This window comes from Epinephelus moara, chromosome 6 (assembly GCF_006386435.1).
Source record: "Epinephelus moara isolate mb chromosome 6, YSFRI_EMoa_1.0, whole genome shotgun sequence".
NCBI classification, from domain to species: domain Eukaryota; kingdom Metazoa; phylum Chordata; class Actinopteri; order Perciformes; family Serranidae; genus Epinephelus; species Epinephelus moara.
This window is the reverse complement of record NC_065511.1, coordinates 11,013,526-11,032,194: the sequence shown is the minus strand read 5'-3', so window position 1 is coordinate 11,032,194 and position 18,669 is coordinate 11,013,526. Positions and strand designations below refer to the sequence as shown.

Genomic DNA, 18,669 nt, shown 5'->3' with positions numbered 1-18,669 from the left:
AAACAGAAAGCCAGTGTAAAGTAGCTAAAACAGCTGTAATGTGATTAGAGCTTTGATTCTCTGCCCAAACCCAATTGGTTGGGCCGTAATTTCTCAATATTCCCCTGGGCGTGAATCGGTTCAGGGTTCTTGCCAATTTCCTGGTGTTAGAGCGTTCTGTTTCCATATGAATGAACGGTTAAGTTTCACTTTCACTTCGCTTGTCGCTCTGCTGCTCCATATCCAGAGTACGACAGAGGGTGTGGTGCTCTGAACTGGACGGTATATTCCAACAGTGACACAATTTACGAACAGTCCAGTTTGTGCCAGAGTGCATTTTGGCACATGGAGTGGCTATTTACAAATGCACTTTAGCTGACTTTAGCTTGTAATAAATGTTTTTATATGAAATTACTGGGGAAATTCAGTTTTTAATTGGACTCTGGCCCAAAACTGCCGCCATGGTTTGGGCTTGGGTCAAGCTTGGACAGCAAGTATGTGGGTTCATGTAGGTTCAGGCCTGATTTTTTTTTTTTTAAAAAAGCTTAATGAAAGCAAGGAAAAAGAGCATTGCAATAATCAAGACGTGAGAAAATGAAGGCATGTATGGCAGCTGTAGTGTCCACTCATTGTTTGCATCTTTGCAATGTTCTTAACTTGGAATCCTGGGTCTCGCGTTAGAACATGATGCAGGCCAATACTAAAAATGTCTATTTGTAAGATTTAGCTGAACAAAGGGGTTAGCTATCGAGTTTTTTTTAGAATAAGTTAGACTTTATTGTGTGTCATAACAGTGTCATAACAAAGTCAGAGGGCTTTATTTGTAGGTGAGGTATACCTTTAATGTTCCTGATGGGCAATTTGAGAAACAGACAGTAGTCATGAGTACAACAAAACATATGCTACAAATGCATAAAATGTATCCAGTATCCCACACTGTCAGGGGTAAATCATGGACATTAAGGGTCCACTTATATATAATGAGGCATACTTTGTAAGGTGTCTTTTATAAATGGATTTTGGTAGGTGGTCAAACTCTTAATTGGTGGGGTGGACCACATGATGTCATTATAAATGATTTGCTTCAGATGGATTAAATAACAATAACTGATTATTAACTATGATTACACGATGAGTTACAGCTTTTAATGCCTTTCCAAAGTATACCTTATTAAAGGGTAAGTTCAAACTTTCACAACCTGGACCCTATTTTACCATGTTTGTATGTCTAAGTCACTGAGATGGTAGCTGCAAAACTGGCCGCAATGCTGTCACTTAAATGTCAATGACATGTTTATTATTTTAAGTGTATGACAACATAGGATCCCTACAGAGATAGACATTTTTGTTAAAGGGTAAGATCCTTTTCTGTCTAACTAGAAACAGCTCCGAAATCTCTACCGCCAAATGCACCAGACTTTAAATGTGTATTAATTTTGTCACTGTAAAACACACTTCATTCAAACTCGACAAAAACAAAATATAACTCAGAAAAAACATCTTGATTCATATTTTCACTGTTCCAGCAATTGCCAGCTCTAGTTTAGTAGAAATAAACCCTTAATTCATCCAGTTAGAGGTGAAAAAATGCTGACTGTATACACAGTAAAATTACCGTTTATTTAGATACGGTCCAGTGGAATTGGCATTTGCAATTCGGGGTCTGTCTCTGTAGGGATCCATACCATAAGTTTTCAAACGCTTAGAATAATAACCTGAGCATGTCAGTAACAAAAACAAGCACTTTTAGTGGATGAAAATGTGACGATGTGAATGTGTCTCAAGTGGTTACATTGCAGCCTGTTTTGCCACTGCTGGTTGCAGCACTCTGGCTCAATACTGGACCAGTTTCAAAAATTGTTGTTCCTATTAATCATTGAGACACAAAAACATGGGGAAATAGGGTCCAGGTTGAAAAATACCAAACTTACCCTTTAAAAAGTGTTTGTTGTTTGGACTAAATGGATAATTAAAACCTGCAGTGATATCACTTTATTTGGTCAAACTTTGCCTTTAGCAGCCATAGAAAACATGATTACCAGCAAGTGCGACATCTAAGGACCATATTAATGACAATTCCCATGACATTCAAACCTATTGAGGTGACTCTTCTGGGATCCGACTGGCCCCCAACAAAAGCCTTTGAAGTGCATCCATTTTAACCATTCAATCTGCATATTTTATTACAAAACACTTTAATTGGTGGATTTTGAGCTCAGTCCAGGCTTCAATTGAATGAAGTCACAATCCATTATTTTTGATGTTAGCCTGCTCACAGCAGCTTTATATCTCTTGTTTCAAAGATCCCAGCAGAGGCTTGTGTTGACCTGCTGCTCTGGTGGAGTGACAAACCCTCCATGGGTTTGATATTCCATTCTGCATTTGGATTAATTAAGAAATTCCTATTAAAATGTAACCAAGCTCACATTCATCCTGTTAAGAAACATAAGGAAAAGTCCGCGAGGATTTTGGACTCAGAGGCCCTTCCCCCCATTTTTCCAGATTCCTTAAACACATAACTTTATTAAATCATTTTCGGAGCAGTTTCGACTGTTTTCTAAGCTCCCTTCGTGGTTTTGAAGTCATCAGTGGCTTTCAATAACTCAGGCCGTATTATAGCCATGAAATATGGCTTCTCTCAGGGTAAAGCCAGTTATCCTTGGGCGGAAAAGTGATTTGACAGAGCAACACCTCAAGTTGCCTTCCAAAGTAACACACTCCATATATTTCTCCAGCAATCTCTGCATGAATTTCCCTGAAAAACATCCAAAGTCAACCTTCAACTGTCCCCCAAATGACCTGCACACTCACCAAGCTGTGTCATATAAATTATCTCTGTGAACTGTTTGTTGCTTGGGTGCTTTTCTGTAGATGCAAACTTTACAAATTCATCCCCTGCTGAACTAGATGCATAAACTGATTGTTGCTCTTGGCGAGAGTGAAACGTTCTTAACTAACTGCCCTCTGAGGAATTCATCGCTGCTTTCCAGATCCTCCTCAGGTTTTTTTTTTTAAGCGTGCAGGTGCTGGTCATCACCTGTAATAGGCTGTGGAAGGGTTACAGAATATGCCAAACCTCCCTCGCAATTAAAAGCCGAGGAAGAAGCTTTGGCATATTGCCTTTAAGGATCTCATGTGTGTCTATTCTCCTGGGGGCCCTTTCAATGCTTTGCTGCTTGCCCTCCTCCTCTCCGAAGTTTCATCTCTCAAATGGGGTACTGGCTGTTAGCAGCTTCTCACTATCTCTCATTAAAGGCTAGGTCAACCCAACTGGCATGTTTTGTTTTATTGAGCCTCCTTTTAGGGTTCAGTATAACTTTTTTTACTTTGTTTCTTAAGCCAGAAAATATCAGTCAATTCCAGTATTTTCGCACATCATGAGGGAATCATCTCATTTACAGTAGCATAGTTTTATTTTCTTTTTTTATTGAGCTGTTGCCTTGTTAAACATGCAGCCGTTGGCAACATCCCTAATGTGGTGCTGCATTTATCTCAGTTATTTCAGTGGGAGGCGAGGGAGTTGTGCAAATCTTCAAACACTGACACATCAAGACAGGAACAAACCCTGATGCCTCACCTGGAGAGGGAAAAGTTGAAATAGCAAATGCGAGTGTGAGGAGGGAAAAAAGAAGGAGAAGGAGAAGGGGGGGAAAAAGCCTGGCTAGTTTTGATGCATGTCAGGGCGGCCAGTGCTGCAGAGCCAGGTCAGAAGGCGGTAGAAAGCGTTTGAGGTAGAAATAAAGGCTCATTGCTTCATGGGTCTCTACCTCAGCTAGGAGGCACTCTCAGTCATTCTTATGAAGTGTGACCTCCACAGACTATTAAATCTCCTTTTACTCTCTTAGATTTTTTGAAACCATAGAGGTGAATGAATTACCCGAAGGCAGCCAGGTAGATGGCAGGAGTGACACCTCTCTCGTGCCTGAAACACATGACCCGCTGGTGAGATATTGATATGCCCTCTCTGAAATCAAACATATTTTATCCCTTCATCCAGACACGTCATTTAAGATATGACTTTTTAGAGGTCAAGCTATTTTTGTCGAGCCGCTGCGTACGGTGCACAGGTCCGTTTCTCAATCCTTGGCATCACGCCCAGAGAGGGACTAAAGTGTAATGACTCCTTAAAGTGGCTTACAGTAAATAATGAAAATACAGTGAATTTAAGCAGCTTTTGCATTAAACTGGACGTGAGCAGCACTTTGGCACAAGCAGAGCCGTTTAGGAGCAGAGTAGGTCCGGCTGGTGTCTGGGGAGTAGTCCTGTGGAGTCTGATGGAGAGGTGGGTAAAGATGGGAGGAGGAGAGGAGGAGGGTTACTGGTCCCTAGAGGCAGCAAATGGGAGCAGGAGCTGGCCTAGCTATATGTGCTGTGGCGTGGGAGCTGATGTGGGCTGGCTGCTGCTGGTGGACGACAGGCCTCAGTAGCTGACCGGGAGTGATGGATGATGCTGAGAAAGAACGGCGAGTGGAGCGTTACATGCAGTTGTCCAGACAGGCCTGGAAAGAGAGGTATAAAGCTTGAAAAAGAAAGAATGAAAAGCGAGAGAGAGGGAGGGGAGAGAGAGGAAGCAGGAAAAAACAGAGGGGAAAAAGCATGACAGGAAATCTGGGCATCTGCAGGACAGAGATAGGGTCACATCTCGACCGTTTATCAAAGAGGAAAGCAGATTTCACAGCTGATGGGTCGGCCGTGGCAGGTCTGTAGACCCCAGGGGCTCAGCTTGGCATGAGGGACTGGAGTTATAGTTATTGCTGTTGCAGACCTGTTAACACAATCACATTGCGCTGTATTGGACAGTTCATATGCCTGGCCTTACTGTGGTATTTTTATAGGTTCTTTATCACTCTTGGATCATACAGACTAAATACGTTTTAGTCCAAATACGGAACCTGTTTCCATGTTGATATTTTTATAAGACGATAACAGACTGAGATGTAACCAAGGCAGCCTTAATTGGAGAAACAGAAAGTTAAACAGTCTAAACTGAAAATTAAGCAGCTGGACAGGCTTAGAGCACTTTGTAGCAAGTAAGGCAAAGGTGAGCGAGGCAGAGGAGGTGGGGGCTCAAAGCTAGTAACAGACAGCAAGACAAAAAATAAATCCTTAAAGAATAAAACACCCAAGAGTTGGCGTTGTGCTGCTGTTGTCAGCCGCTTTCTCTGCTCTGTTCCTCTTCCTCCTCCTCTCCTCTCCTCTCCGTCTGACTGATGGAGCTGCCAGAGTGCTGTCTCATCCCTCACTTCTCTCACTGATCAATCAGACCATTAGACTCCAATTACAGCCGCAGCCCCGGCGCAGGTGAGCGACGAGCACATTCAGCCGGCTGCCGACAACGCCTCCGCCCGGCTTCCTCGCACTCTCCAAATTAACGCAAATTAATAGTGACACTCAGACATAAATGTCTGCAATCGAGGGGCTAAATTAACAGTCTGGGTCGAAGCTATTGAGTAGCAGGTGTCTTTAAAAGCGGTAATTACCTATGCTGGACAGAACCGGGAGGAGAAGGTGGCCCACGGTTTGCCTGGAGTAAGAGGCCTGGCCCCGGTGAGCCTGGCTCCCATTGTAGGTGTTAATAATTGATTGGGAGGCGAGCTATTAATGAGCAGCAGATTTAGAGCTCTGTTGTAAATGTGTGTTGATGAGGGTGTTGCCGCCTCTTGTACAATGCCTTACCAATGCTAATTACTGGGGCTTAGTCAAGGTGCACTGTAATGAGTCTGGATTCAATAGAATTGTGGTCTGTATGTGTTTTGAGGGCCTTTTAGTGCAAATTACATGGTAATTGTGATGCAGAAGACTTGCTTAATTCCAGATTAAGATCTATCAGGGCATTTTTTTTATCTTGTCCTCTATCTTAATATACTTGTTGTATACAAGCTACATTTGCTGTGAGCGTGGGTTTATGATAAAACAAATCTACTACTCTAATCTCTTTTTTCATACAAGAGTCATGTAACAAAGGCAATGATGCGGAAGGATGCATAATAAAAGTCAATAAGTGCTATAGGCTAATATAATATAATAGCCAATTTAGTCTTAACATAGTATTACAGAATTACCCTTGAATCAAACATCATCATAGTCATAATCATACTATGTTTTATGTTGTTCATATAAAGGCTAGGTGGAATATTTAGTGTTTTAGAAAAGCACTTAAGAAGAATACCTCTGTTACATTTTTGTCTCAGCCTGTGGTTTGGAATTATTAAAGATACAAAATGAGCCCTTCATAAATTCTCTTAAATCTACTGGTGTTAAGTCTCACACATATTTTTGCTAAAATGTGCATGAGAGCATAGCTATTAAATGCTTGCACATGTGCACAACGTCAAATGTGTGTTTTGGGTCACACTGTGGTGTCTGTGTATGTGTGGGAGGGCATGTGCGAGCGCCTCGGCGTGCGCGTGCAGACTGCTTGCTGTTTTTGGCTGTGAACAGAGAGCTTTAGCTTGTAGACTACAGAGGAGCGAAAATGTCAAGATACTGTCCTAATTTTCACCTGGGACAGAGAGAGAGGCAGAGGCTGTCAGCCGATGGAGTGTGATTATTGTGTAATTTAGTACAAGGGTAGGAATATGGGCCTGTGCAACCAAAAAATGCTCCAGAAATTATTCAGCCCATCACTCAAGCCATTTATCTCACCCCTTTTTGCCCACCCTCTCCCTCCAATATGTTTATTGTTAGCTACCCCTAAACTTTAACAAGTGGTGGCAGATTTTTCTGTTTCAGAAATTATATTTTTCTTCTTGTCATTGCTTCATTAATCAAGAGGAGGCATTCTGAAAAATGTTTTGTTTTGGAGGCTGCAATCTATTTTGTGTGTGTGTGTGTGTGTTGTAGTTAATCTGCGCCCGTGGCAGGTTTCCCCTCCGAAACGCAGCGCTAAGCAGCGGTATCGCAGGCCTATTGTTGTAGCCTCTGTCATAGCAAGGAGAGCCTGATGCAGGCCTGGGCTCGCCTGATAAGGAAAAGAGGATTCAACATGGCTGGAAAGGAGAATCAGTGGGACTTGAGAGTGGAGTACGGATGGGGCAGATGCGCTCGCACACACACACATACACACACATACATACAGACTCGCACAGACATACAGAACGATGCACGCATGTTCTACACACATACAGTCACACATGAGCCGACACACACACAAATCATCACCATCATCACACTGGCACATGCCCAGGCAATTATTTACAGTAACATCCAATTACATATGCAAGAAGGCACCCCAGGATAGGACCTCTCTGTAGCATAGCTGCTAAATGGCACACACACATGCACATCCTGAAATATGCATGCATGCACATAAACAAACAAACCATTAAACTAAAAAAAAAATGTCCAAGTCCAAACATTTTGATTTATGTTTGCATTTAAAGGTGGCCTGTGCTTTCTATCTGTAAGTCACACTGTCTTGGATATGGTTTGAAAACGCCAGACATTATCAGGACTAACAGGATTTGAATTTCTGTGTTGGACACACAAATAATTTTGGCACAAAGAATGTGGCTTCATCTAATGAAATAATGGGCCCAAATTTTAGGCGGAGAACCAATTTGTGATTGCATGCATCAATTATTTCTTGGGTTTAAACCAATATCAGGGCTGGGGTCTCTTCAGATGGGTAAAATGGTAATTATCTGGCCTGCTTTCCCTCGCACAGTGTCATCCATATATTTATCGATGGCATTATCGATGGTTTTCATGTTCTTACATTAAACGGGGGGGACATCAAAGTAAATGCTATTGAAGTAGCCCTTTAAATCTGGGCTTTTCAACACAGATCAACATGACATTGATGTCTGTTTGTGAGTCAGATGGTAATGGATTGCAGACTGTGGCAAAAGAAACTCGCTACCATTGTTTTTGTTTTTATTATTGCCATACACATTTCTATATGTTTCCCAAGCCTGCACTTTAAAAGTTTCCGTGTGCACGGCTGGAAGTCATTGCCGCCCACAGCTCCATGTATTAGCCGCGAAGCACTCAGTCAGTCAGCTAGTCAGAGCTATTATGGCCACAGCCGAGCTCCACTGTTTGAGAGATAATGCATGGTTGACTTGATCTACAAGTGAACCTGACATTTTGCTGTCCTTACATCACAACACAACTACCCAAACTGATATGGCAGGTCCCCTGATAAGCAGAGCAGGACTCACTGATTTGCTTTGTGCTCACTGTAATGGCTGCATGGTTTCCTCAAACATGCCCAGGATACAGTGACTAGATCAACACACATGTTAAGACAGGGACCATTTGCAGCATAATTCAGTGTTCACTGTTTTAATGATTTTTGAGTAAGTGTAGCATTCAGATCTATAAATACGTTATTTTCTTCTCATAATTACAGCAAATGGTGCTGAAACTGAAACCATGGGTGGAAGTGATGGTGGCAGTATTTTCCAAAAAATAGGACCATATTTCTCAAAAACCAGGTTGCTGATATCACAAGGATCAAAGCTTTTCTCTTTATCTTCTAAAATACAAGATAAACATTAAACACTGACAGTATCCTTTCACTCCTCTATACTTTTGCTTTCATCAAATTAAAAGCACCTTTATGCCACTTAATACTTCCACTCCAAAACATTTCAGAGGGAAATATTGTGCTTTTTACTCCACTACATTTGTCAGACAGCTGTAGTTACTGGCTAGGCTGTAGGATTTGTTTTAAAATCTGAGGGAACACATATGAAATAGTGGGGTTTGGGGTTCTGCTGCCAGAAATTTTTGATCAACACTTAATTTTTGGCTTTCTGGTGAATTTTAAGGCACCAATTTGTGCCTTTTCTGCATCAGTTTAGGGTGTAAATGTAATGTTTAAATGTTTCATGTTTAAAATGGGGGGACAAATGCACATTCTAAATATTGAAGGGGACTTGTTCCCTGTGTCCCCCCTGATATCTACACCCTGATAAGTGGTGACTGGATACTTTGCAGATTTAATATAAACAATTAATTACCTTTTAAAATACAATGTAATTATATAGATTAAATTTAAACCTTATAATGTAATATGTAATCTTGGAACACTCAGAAGGATATTATTTCTGCAGAACGCATGATTCCCCATTGACACTTAAAGTACAATTAGTATCTGTTTAACTAGGATTTTGAACGTAGGACTGTGGCCGGTGACAGAGTATTTTATTTATTTACATTGTTTTTTTGCTACATTTACTTAACTAGGTAAAGGATCTGGATATGTTTGCCACCACAGCCTTTTTCCTGTTTCATGCAATATATCAGTGGTGGAAGACGTACTCAGATCTTTTACCAAAGTAAAAGTGGTAATACCACAGTGTCACAATACTCTGTTACAAGTGCAAGTCCTGCATTCAAAATCTTACTTCAGTAAAAGTAAAAGTATAAGAAAAAAATATTCTTATAGTGTCAAAAGTAAGTACTCATTTTGCAGAATGGCCCATTTCAGAATTATACAAAGTATTTTATATTGGATTGTAATTACTGAAGGATTAATGTGGATTAACTTTAAAGGCTAACTTGAGTATCATTTAACCTGGACCCTGTTTTGCCATGTTTTTGTGTCTTAAGTGACTAATGGAGACAAAACTTTTTGAAATTGGTTCAGTATTGAGCGAGGGGTCTGCAGCTTGCAGCCGTGAAACAGGATGCAATGTAATGTTAATTGGCAATTGTGCACCATCAATGTAGGTCCACCAAAAGTGCTTGTTTTTTCCACTGACAGGCTCAGATTATTTCTCTAAATGTCTGAAAACATTATGGAAGGGATCCCTCCAGAGATAGACCTTTTTGTGAAAGTGTAAGATCCTTTTTGTTTCACCATAAACAGCCACGAAATCACTATTGTCAAACCCACCAGTCTCCATTTAAATACACATTTTATTATCATAAAACACACTTCATTTAAAGTTGACAGAAACAAAATAAAACTTTCAAAAAGCTGTCTTTGTTTGTCTCTCCACTGTTCCAACAATCACCAACTCTGGTTTGGTTGAAAAAAAACAAAACAGAATTCACCCAGTGTGATGTTAAAATATGCTGGCTCTTACCCACTTAAATTATAGTTTATTTAAGTGGAATCTGGTTTTCAGAGAGCGATTGCGGAACTGTTTCTGGCAAACAAAAATGATCTTACTTCTATCACTGTAGGGATCTTTTCCATAATGCTGTCAGTCACTTAAAATAACAATCTGAGCCTGTCAGTGGCAAAAACAAGCATTTTTTTTACTGATGTAAACAAATGCCTAGAGTGGTTATGTTGTAGCCTGTTTTGTGGCTGCTGGCTTCAGCTCTTACTGGACTAATTTAAAAGACTGTTGTTCATATTTCTCACTTAGACACAAAAACATGGGGAAATATTGTCCAAAATGAAAAATACCAAAGTTAACCTTTAACGTTGCAGCGGGTAAAGGTGGAGCTCATTTCAATGACAGTATACTATACTGCATTGTAGCTTAATCTATGATAATAATTAATTTAATAGTTGATTTATATTTTGTATAAATAATCTATATCTGCAAAGCAACTCAAGCTGTCAGATAAATGTAGTGAAGTAAAAAGTTCAATATTTGCTTTCAGTTGCAGGGGAGTAGAAGTAACATGAAATGAAGTAAAGTACAAGTACCCCAGAATTGCACTTTTTTTATTATTTACATTTCACCACTACATAAAATAATGTCTGCCACAGACTTCTATCCAAATCTGATTTGGTTGCACTTTCTACAACATTCATTCTAAGTATTTCAATTCCTGAGATAATTTACGAAAGCTAAAATGTTCTTCATGTTGCAATTTATTTATTCTCTGCCACTTTTTCTGTAGAGGGTAGATCCATATTAGATGAATGTGTGTCATTCTGCAGATTTCACACTCAGGAAACATTGCCCACGTCCCTGTAATGACACAGCTCCATCCTCACAGACTCTGAAGATGTGGCCATACTGTAACAGACATACCCTCACAGACTCTGAAGATGTGGCCATACTGTAACAGACATACAAGCAGTTGTCGTCCTGCAGCAGTGTGTTTAGTCATTGCTCAGCAGCAGCAGCAGCAGCAGCAGCAGAGCAGGACCAGTGATGACTGAAAGCCCCAGTGAGGCTCCAGGTCCTAGGGGGCCACTCCTCACACCCGCAGGGCTTGAGGGTGAGCTGGGTGTCCCTGTCCCCCCTCACAACTCTCTGGGTGTTTGCTGTCTGCTTGTGGCCCATCAGGGAGCGACACAGTCTGGATAGCGAACTGTCACACTGAAGATGTACTGTTTGCATGCTTATGTTTTCTGTACATCGTAAACCCACACAAACAGCTTGACATGAACATTAACATTCATGAACAACTGTTCCATTTGGGATAGCATAACACTTAAACAAGTCACACGCTATCACTTACACACTTATCTCGAGAGTTTTAGGAATTTGAATGGCTGCTTGCTCGCAGCAGATTTGCAGAGATGCTTCTTTAGTTGTGCTATTACAAACAAATAAGCAAAGCTAGGTTTCAGTCTGTACAGCATGTTAGTCTGACAGGCAACAATAGTCAAGCTTAGAACTCCCTGGCTTCACACATATCGCCTTGTTTTTACAGTACGCAATATGTCTTCCCAAATGAATGATTATCCAACACTTCAATACACAACAGACCTCTATTGCAGCAAAGGCGCAAGAGGAAGAAGAAGAACAAGAAGAGGCAAAAAGAAAGAAAAGTGAAACAAAGTTGAGTGGTGCCAGCTGCTTTGCCATCTGTCACTGTCATGGCTGCACTTGTGATATGTTGAAACAACTTTCTTGAAAAGTGGTGCAGATAATCCTCAATTGTTTCCATTTGCAAGCCCCTGATAGTCCTCTCGGTCTTTCAGTACAAAGTGAGTTCAGAGCGGGGCTCGATGGTTACTTGAAGTTGGCTGACCAATCTCTCTATTAGCTGTGATTGTAGAATATAAAGCTGCTGTCCTTATCATCTCTTTTAAAGCAAGTATAATATTTAAAGTTTCACTCTTCCATGTTTTGCCGCTGGTAATGAGACTTTAAAACATCACCAAAATGATATATGATTTACAGCAAAGACCTTTCTACATAAGCAGTAGTGCCCCCAAGAAGGGGCCAGGGGAGACCCCTGCCCCACCCTTATCCAAACGCTAGCCCCCCCTCGGCAAAAATATTTGGAGGCCGACATCACCTTGTTTAAGAGGCTGTGACACACTCGTTTTAAGCTAAAACAAAGGTCCTGGTATCTTGTGAAACTAGGTGAATTAAGACATCCATTGGTACTAACCATGTTAGCTTAGCTTGGTGAAAAGGATGCTAAATAATGCTCCAAAGTTAGGCCAAATTTTGGTGAGGGAACAGTTGCCATGACCATTTTCAAAAGAGATCCTTGAACTCTCACCTCATGATATCTGAATGAAAATGGGTTCTATGTACCCACAAGTCTCTCCTATACTTGAGAGGTTTTGTTCCCAGTAACTGTTTTGTATATTACATCAATGTACTCCCTCAAATTAAAGCTGTATATTTGTCTTTTTAAGGAGAGGGATAACCAGCCTATTTGAGAAACAGTGAATCACCTGATATGTTCTAGCATCAGTCTGTGCACATCAGATAATTAGTAATATCAACAGTAAAATGAGAAACTAAAGTATATCAGTATGTGATTCCATAACTCTCCATACGTAGTTTTCAGCTAGCCTATATACTACAACAGCATAATCAATTCCTAAAATTCAGTTTTGGCTTTTGGTTTGGCTGTGCCACCCCAAGATTTTCAGGGGCTCTTTCTGGCCACCCCTATGAAAAATTTCAGTGGGTGCCACTTTACAGGAGCATTATCACTCTTAGAAATTCCGCAGTTTTTCTCCTCTCTTTCCCTCTTGTCACATTGGCGAGGGAAGTGGAGAAGCACAGAGGCTTCGCTTGCTTCACCTCCTTCAGAGAAAGAAGGACGGCCACCCTACAGGGAGGCAAACCCCTGCTGGTAGACCTTGATAAGTCCTCGCTGTCCCCTGTCCTGGCCTTAGCCCTCTGATCCTCAGCCTAGTTGGCTCGGGGCCTACCAAAGACAAAGCCCTGTCAAAATGACTCCGGACAGATGAACAAGCGAGCAGAAATTTCAAGTCTTCTGACACACACAAAAAAAAAGGTTAGCATTGAAGATAAGAAAGCCGATAGGTGCTGGAAGAGATGAAGGTCTGGACAGTGTTCATTCGCTCCCTGGTGGTCCGAAACCACCTCATTAGATGGATGTGTATGAGGCTGTCAAAGCAGGAATATTATACCACGGGGTCGTCAGCAAACTAATTGGGTAACAAAGACCATTTCCAGCCCGAGAAACCCATCTTTTAACAGTCAGTGTGCTGAGACTCTGATAAGAGAGTTCACGTCTAATGCATTTAGCGAGGGGCGAGTTCACCATCTTTATCTTATTTACTTAACTTGGTGTAAATATTGTTGGTCTTTTTACGGTGGATTTAGTCAGACCCCATTTCTCTGAAGTGCACCCAGGGATCAAACTATTGAACACTCCAGCAATATGGAGATGATCAGGTGGTATGCAAATCACAGATACCTTTGTTCAGTTGGTTAGTCATTAGAACAAAGTTACATGTGATGCATTTCATGTGTTTCTTCTCTTTGTTCTTTGTCTCAAATGTTTTTTAAAACTTGTTCTTCTTTGTGTTTATTGTAATTATTATTCTCTACACTTTGATATAGATAGAGCTCAGTTTCTAAGCCAGGGGTTGAGACTGGCTGCACAGAGTGAGAGAAATATAAAATCACATACAGTAGATGCTATTCTCATGCATCATGAAACTTATAACTCCACCAGAGAAGAGAGGGGAGTTCAAAAGAATATTAAAATCCAATACCTAAAGGGGGGCGCGGAGGTTTATCTAAAGTCAGGGGCTTTATTCGAGCATCATGCCTACTATTTTATTGTTTGTCTTTATTTACTGCCTCTGACTGATCCTAGTCTTCCATGTGTGGTTATGAGAGCAGGGATTTGTTGTGACCCCATTGACTGATTGACTCTTGAGTTCCCTTTCTCCCTCTTTGAAGAAATCCCCCAGTCCGCATGTTTATTCCCGACAGAGAAAGAGTGGTTCTGTCCAGAGAATATGCCACCTGCCATCTTGACCCCCAGGGGCCATGGTAATATCCATACAGGGGAACATTACTGGCTCCGGGTTCCCTATTATGTTCCCTCACACAGCTCCTCGCTGCTCGGGGAGTCAGCCCTAACTTACATGCAAAAGATCAAACAAGTCCTTCCCAATTGAATTCAAATGGGAAAAAATTCCGAGTAATTCAAACAGTGAGTAGTGAAGCGACGGGGCAGCTCTGTCCCCCTGACCAAAGCCAAACACAAGAAGTACACGTGTGCATATGTGCACTCTACCTCCAAGATATGATTAAGTCCTGGAGCACATGCATTACAAATTCAGCTTTCTCTTGTTTACAACTTCAAATACTAGTTCTCGGGACATACGCATTATACATAGTTACGGAGGTACACACACTTTTACTTGTGAAGTTGAATTAAACATCCTCCGCTACAAAGGAAGTTGGGGACATTGTTGTGTGATGCTGAAGGGCTGGGGAAGGAAAGGAAGTTTTGACTGAATTGGTAGAGAGTGCGGGTGATGTAGAATATTAAAGGATAGAAAGGGAGAGATGACAGAGGATAGGAGATGAGAGGAGCGAAGGAAAGGAAATTAACAGAAAGAAGAGGAGAGGAGAGGAAAGGAATAGCAGAAGGAAAAGATTGGAAGGAAAGGGAAGCATATCAAAGGAAAGGAAAAGATAGGATAGGAAAGGAATAGCAAAAGAAACAGGAAAGGAAAGGAGGCAGGGGTGGAGAAAGGGGTTGCTTGTCTTCAGGGCAGGTACAGCTTACACTAAACTGTTTGGCTTTAGAGTTGGAGCACCTCAATGTGCCTGAAGGTCTTGAAGAATGGAGTATAGAGGATAGAGTACCCCCCTCCTTCTGAATCTCTATTCTTCTCTCTTCTCCTCCCTGATTTAGTAAGCAACAGATTTAAAAAATATACAAAAATAATACAACAAAATAGAAATAATTTCTAGATGTGCCGTTAATGATTTAGCATTCCTCCTTAATCAACATCCGGAGCAGCCAATCACCAGTCTGCCTTATTACCAGACACACTAAACATACAGTAATCATGCAATGCCACCCATAGTCAATATAAATACAGCCACTGTGAGCATTTCAATGGAGTGAAATAAGTAATAGCTAATGCAGCACATGAACTTTGATGCTTACAGTCCAGTCAGCAGGATAAAAGGTGATTTAAATGAGAAAATATTTATTCCCCATAGCGCCGCCATGATAGCAGCAGCCAAATAAAGGCACATGCGCACAGTGATGGGTGTCCCTTTAAAGATTCCGGGAACAGCAGTGACTCTCTCAATTTAATCGATTTTAAAATGAAAAGTCAATTTAACAAAGTTGAAAAGAGAAAGATGGGCTAAGGGAAGAAAAAAGCATTCTCTTGCACTCAAGCAGTAAACTAACTGCTGCACAGAGCAGGCAGAGATTTCAGCTGAATTATCTCCCACCTCACATTTGCTCTTAGGCAAGCAGTTTAAAAGCCAAGCGATTGAGCCAGTGATCCAATTTGAAATGCAGAAATGATTAGAGCAGCTTGCCTCATTTCATATCGAAATTCTCTGATTTATGACAGGGCACCAGCCAAGATCTATCTCTAAAGGGAATTAGTGTGCAATTCCTGCATATTTCTGTTATTTAGTCTCCCAATAGCAGATGCTATAGCCTTAGAGAGAGGGAGAGCGGGGGGGAGAAAGAGGGAATGAAAGCAGTATGTAGGTATCTTTTCATTTCAGCAGATGTAACCATGGCCATTTAGAAGAGGAGAAAATGACACAAAAGCAGACTTGAGAAATGAAGGTATTTCTCACTTTATGTAGGATGTTGACCGAGAATCTTATTTCAGGGTGCAATGAAAAACACACGGCGCCTAACTAAGCATATGCACAGCTTCTCCCGGCATGGATAGCAGTGGGAGAACGCAGACTGTGAGGTTGGCTTTGGCTGTTTTATTCAACAAAAAAAGACCCTTGCAACCCATCCATCCTTGAGGCTAAGAAAATATTAATACGCAGAGCGATAACGAAGGCTAGAGGAAAATCTCCCTTAATGAAATTTCCAGTTGACCACATGCAATTTGTTTCATCGCAGTGAACAACTAATTGCAATGGACGTTATCAAGGTGTGAGTGTGCTGTCTGCTGTAAACTGACTGGTAAAACAGGTACAAATCCTTTATCCTCACTCCCATGTTAGAAACAGAGAACATATAAACTTGACATAACCCATACATAAGCTTGTTTCTTTTTTTTTGTTACGTTTATACTGCTAGTATCATCTGAAAAGAACATAGCACTCTAAAATTATTTGGGACATTGTGTTGCAGTGGTAACACAGGGTCAAACAGGGCCGGACGTAGCACATTCAGTGCCCTAGGCTAGCCCCCCCATCCCAAAAAAATTGAATTGTATTATTACATTTTATGTGTCTTGTATTAAATAGAATAAAAGTCGAATTACAAATGACAAAACCAACAAATAAACAACTTAATAACAAACAAAAACATACATGCACATTTGCAATTATCGTCTTCCTTTTTTTTTTGTACTTTGCCCCATGTGGCTTTTCTCTTTGCATGTTGTCCTACTCTAATGCACACCACATGCAATACAATAGGGGTGGGGGGGTGTTTGGTGCCCCCTATGTTGCCTGTAGGAAGATCCGTCTCTGGTAGTGTAATCTAGAGGAGACAAAGTTAAATGTTTTTATCAGCGATTGAACTGAAATCTTGGAAAGTAGTGTTTTATCAGGGGAAAAGGGAAAAACGTGCACTATTCAAAACATGTTAATACCATTATTTGACTGGTGTTTTTGTTTCAAAATGGCACTACTTCATACTGAGTGGGTGTTGAAAGCGGGATGTATAAAGCCAATGAATGTGTTGAGATATTCAGACAGAGTGGTTTTGATCTCTCAGTTGTCTAAATCCTGCAGCTGTGGGATCAAGACGGATACAGTGCCAGTCAGTGACCTTGGTGGAGGAAGAAAAAAAAAGGCCATGAGGAAAATAATCATTCCCACCAAGGTTTGTATCGATTTCACCTGCCCTGACCATGAAGCGGGTTAAGAGTAGCCAGTGGTGGTGAAATGGTCAGCAGTGATATCATTAGCTTGTTGTTTACACAGGGAAGCAGGGAGTTAGAGGAAGGCTGAGTGTCACAAGCCACTTTCTTCTTCACCTCCTTCAGCTGATCAGAGGATCATGGTATCAAGGAGGGATTAGTAGCGACTTGGGATTTGTGTGATTGGTTAATTTATTGCGGTGATGGCAGGTCTTTCATCTATGGCAACATTTAATCAGCGCAGCCACAGAGGCTATTACAGGTTAGCTCCTTTCTGGAGTCAGTCCGGCTGTGCCATCAGCTCTATCACAATTCCCCTGAAATTTCCAAATTATCTGGAACAGGCTTTAGCTTCTCAGTAATAAAAATTAGAACAGATTCCTGATAGAAGCTTTTGCTCACACAGGGCCAATTATAAATAGTACAGCCCTGCCTTGGAAGAGGGAAAGGGGAGGCAAAAAAAATCCAACTCTGAGAGATGTGCGCGGAACTTATCGTTCAGCCTCTGCTCCGCTCTGATCCAAATCCGTGTGGCTGAAAATTTATATTAGATTTTATCACAGAGGCCTAAGTCTAGAAAAATCAATGAAGGTTATCTTTTATGTTGCAGCAACTTGTGGAAATATTGATTTTCATTTTATAGCGAATTTGGAGCATCAGTTTGTAATCACTTCCTCGCTGACTACACTGTTTTGGTCACTGTATCTCTTACACGAGAAACGGTAACAGAGCTCAGGAAAAAAAATAATAATAAAAATGCCGGCAGAGTATTGAAACCACTGGAGTGAAGGCAGAGGGTGGATAAACCATAACACACTACATAGACAGGAAGGCCAGAGTTTTTTTACAGGCTCTGACAGGGATGATAGTTTGTAACCTGATATTAAACACTGTATCTCTGTAAAGAAAATGAATGTTTACTTGTTTTTAATATCTTGTCATTTGAATATCTATTAAAAAAAACCTCCAAGAAACATGTGATATTAAAAAAAATTGAATTTTCTTTTTTAATCTGGGATTAGCCTCTAATATATATGCATATGCACAGATTTTTTTGTAAGTGACATATTTAACTATCCAACAGGGGTCAGCATATTTTACAGACTTCCCTCTGTATTCTGATTTGGACAGGAAAGTGCTTCCATACGTCACATCCCCTGACTGTATGATTATTAGGTAGAAGAGGAGTTTGTTTCCATAACCTCAGTTTATCACACGCCTCCTCGCTCCAGGGAAATCTAAATTTTCTGCTTGTCAATCTGCATTTCTTCTGGCCTCGACCACTTAGGCCAACTGATCCGGGTTGTACAAATGTTTTCATTTGCATCTGCAGACGCTCCCTCCCCTGCGTTGATGCCACTGCGTCTTAATCCTAAATATGTTGTGTGCAGTTGCATTTCTTTGTCTGTGTGACGTCTGGTACATGCAGCATGCTTACAAAGCACATGGGCCACTATTGTCAGGATGGATGCATTATGTAAATCTGCACTGAGAAACTGTCATGGCTTGTTGCTGCTCTG

General features: G+C 41.0%; 1 protein-coding gene across 1 annotated transcript in view; it reads left to right on the top strand.

Moving 5' to 3' along the window:
- zfpm2a (zinc finger protein, FOG family member 2a) overlaps positions 1–18,669 on the top strand; it is a 136,275-nt gene that overhangs the window by 65,359 nt on the left and 52,247 nt on the right. The window lies entirely within an intron of this gene.